Here is a 3,123-nt window from a genome sequence, read left to right as displayed (position 1 = left end):
ATACACATGTGCACTGGTGAGGTAGGGGAGGTGAGTTCCACCTATTGGCAAAGCAGTGTGTTGGGGGGCACCATAGGTAAGTGCATGCTGGCAAAATGGTGAAGAGGGGAATCCATGGTGGAGGGAGGCTGCATGTGGACTGGTGTGTGTCTGCAGGGGCTGTTCTGCTGGAACACTGTGACAGCCAGGTGCCGTCTACCGGTGAATGAGCTATGAATACAGTCCCTGGGAAGCATTCTGGTTGGGCTGAGGCTGCACTGCAATGAGGCACACCTGGGCTGGGGCCCAGTAGAGGCCAATAGACAGTGGGGAATTTAGATTGTACTGGCCCATCCCATAGACATGACTTTCCTGCTGTGTCCAGGTCTGACAGTCACCCTAAGGCTAATGTCTCCTAGAGGAGCATGGGAAGCCTTGGGGGATGGGTGTCCCTGGCTGTGCTGTACTGGAGACATTTCCATATCATATCCTGTGGGCTCCACAAAGGCTGGAGGCCTGACCCTGTCACCTCTTTAAGCAGGTCTTCCTGACAGCTCAAGTGTCCACAGAGGTCATGGGGTCTCTTGCTGTTAGGATTCTGCAGTTTCATGGTGAGAGCAGGCTACTCCTCATCTATTCAACTCACCCCTTCCCCAGGAGTTACTGGGGACTAGTAAGGAGCGCTACTGCTTGGAAGCCCTGTGGGGGGTTCTGAGATTCCTGTCCCCTCAGCCCAGCCTCTGTGTCCTCCCTTCATCCACTCTCAATGCCTTCCCTCTGAAGATCTGCTCAGAGTGTGCCAGTCTTCCCAATCTCCCGGTCTCTCCATGAGAGATGTTCTTCCTGGCTGCTTCTAGTTGGCCGTCTGGTCTTGAGTCCCCTGTACCCTTTTTACAGGACTCTGTTCCACTTTGGTATGTTAACATTGTGTTGAATTTAATTATCTTTAGGAGCAATTCAACTCTAATATAATGACACAAAATCTCACAAAGCAAGTTACATATCAGTGAGTGATTTGCTAGTACTGAGGGTATTTATTTACAGGGGGTTATTGGCATTACTATAAAGCCCAATTTACATTAACATTTTCTTTTTTTTTTAGGTGGACAGGAAGTAGAATTTATTGGTGAGTATTAAGAGGGGGCAGCACAGTGGAAACCCTCATGAGTGCAGGGCCCGCCATTTGTCCAGAGCACCACGATTGGGAACGTACTTGACCCATCTGGGATGAGCCGCTTCTCAGCCACCATGTCTTCAAATTCATTGGCATTGAACTTGGTGAAGCCCCACTTCTTTGAGATGTGGATCTTCTGGCAGCTGGGGAGCTTGAACTTGGCCCTGCACAGGGCCTCAATCACATGCTCCTTGTTCTGTAGCTTGGTGCCGATGGACATAACTTGGCCAATGTGAACCCTGGCCACAGTGCCCTGGGGCTTTCCAATGGCACCTCGCATGCCTGTTTGGAGCCTACACTGGGGTAGTGCCAGGTCAGAAACATGAACATCCATCTGAAAGGTCTGTCTCCAAGGTCCCTTAGAGCAACCCATACAACAAACAGGCTGCATCACTATCAGGGAAGCTGCTGTTTGCAGCCATTGCACACTGGGCCCCCATGAGGAAAGGAACTCAGTCGGCTTAATTGGCTGCAGGTACATTAACATTTTCATGTTTTATAATCTATATGGTCAGTGCCCTGGAGGAATACAGTTAGGTTTATGCTTCCAGAAGAGAAAAATGATCAGGCAATTTTAAGACATTAGTATCAGCTGTAATTCACAGCTGATTTCTAAAGAACTTTAATATGCACACACATATGCATATGATAATTTAAGAATTAATATCTATAGTGATTTTGATAATATTTCTAAAAACGAGTGAAAATTATATGCTTTATGCTTCTTTATAGGTGAGCATATTGGTCTTTTGCAAATATTCACAATAAAATACATATCACCACCAACAAAAAAATAGACTGAATTAGTTTTACCCCAAATTAGAAATTAAGAGATGATATTACTGTTATAAACATTAACTTTAAGCAAAGTTAGATTTTATTTCTTTTGCTGTTTTCTAGAATTTTATTTGTAAAAGATGAGGAGATCCAATTAGGCAATCTGTTCTTACGCCTGCTTTTCAAAGTCTTCTCTCTTCTGAATTTTGTAGTTTGGCTTTAATGGTGGAAGTGTTAGCAACATACAATGAAAAATGGGAATATGGGGTGAATAATAAGTTTGTGGCTGGGTATATGGTTTAACTTTAAAGTAAGCATAAGTATAAAATATTTTAAGACTAGTTAACATTTTAAGTCATGGCAAACAGAATGAGCTTATAAAAAACCATATTACTCTTAATCCAACTTATTTCTTGCAGATCCACTTTTATTATTTACATTTCTTTCAACAAATGTAGAATGACAGAATGGTTGTATGTACTAGGTGCTTTGAAATCAACAAAAGTTGACTTTATTGCACCTAGTACATACAACCATTCGGTTATGTACAGGAATACAAGCTGATTACAGAATGATCTTTTCTATTCCAAAAGCAGTATTAATGTAAAATAAAATGCAGTGAAGCATGTTGAGTTCTACAATAAAAGTATCTACAGGGGATAGTGATTTCCTAAGGAGTATTATTGTTCCTTCTGAGGGGATGGAGGAAAGGCCCCACATAGCATGATGGTTGAGTAATTTCTAAGAAGGTATTATGGATAGGTGTTTAAAATCAGAGTCAAGACCATGCAGTGGCTCAGAGCCCCAAATATGTCCACCTCTGCCTGTTTACCTGTATCAGATTGTCTGTCTCTCTTTAAGTACAATATTCTTCCCACACCTTTCTAAATGTGATAAACTCTTCTTTGACCTTCGACATGTAGGGCAGTCTTCTGGGTAGTCTTTCTTGTCACCTTTCTCTCTTCCCCCCACTGTTTTTTGTTTGTTTGATTTTTTTTAATTTATTTTTTTATTTTTTAGACAGGTTCTCACTTTGTCACCCAGGCTGGAGCAAAGTGGTGTGATTTTGGCTCACTGCAGCCTCAACCTCCCCAGCTCAAGTGATCCTCCTGCCTCAGCTCCCCAAGTGCTGGGACTACAGGTGCACGCCAGCATGTCCAGCTAAATTTTTGTATTATTTGTAAATAAGGGGT

At 42.9% G+C, this 3,123-nt stretch overlaps 1 non-coding gene across 1 annotated transcript; it reads right to left on the bottom strand.

The window, feature by feature from the left end:
• Window positions 1–1,494: 1,494 nt before the first annotated feature.
• LOC111545618 lies at window positions 1,495–1,628 on the bottom strand. Its single transcript, XR_002732511.1, has one exon. It is a non-coding gene; the product is annotated as a small nucleolar RNA SNORA70 (small nucleolar RNA).
• Between the last annotated feature and the right edge of the window lie 1,495 nt (window positions 1,629–3,123).

Source organism: Piliocolobus tephrosceles, chromosome 4 (assembly GCF_002776525.5).
Source record: "Piliocolobus tephrosceles isolate RC106 chromosome 4, ASM277652v3, whole genome shotgun sequence".
Taxonomy (NCBI): Eukaryota; Metazoa; Chordata; class Mammalia; order Primates; family Cercopithecidae; genus Piliocolobus; species Piliocolobus tephrosceles.
Note: the sequence above shows the minus strand (reverse complement) of the source record. Positions and strands in the feature narration are given on the sequence as shown.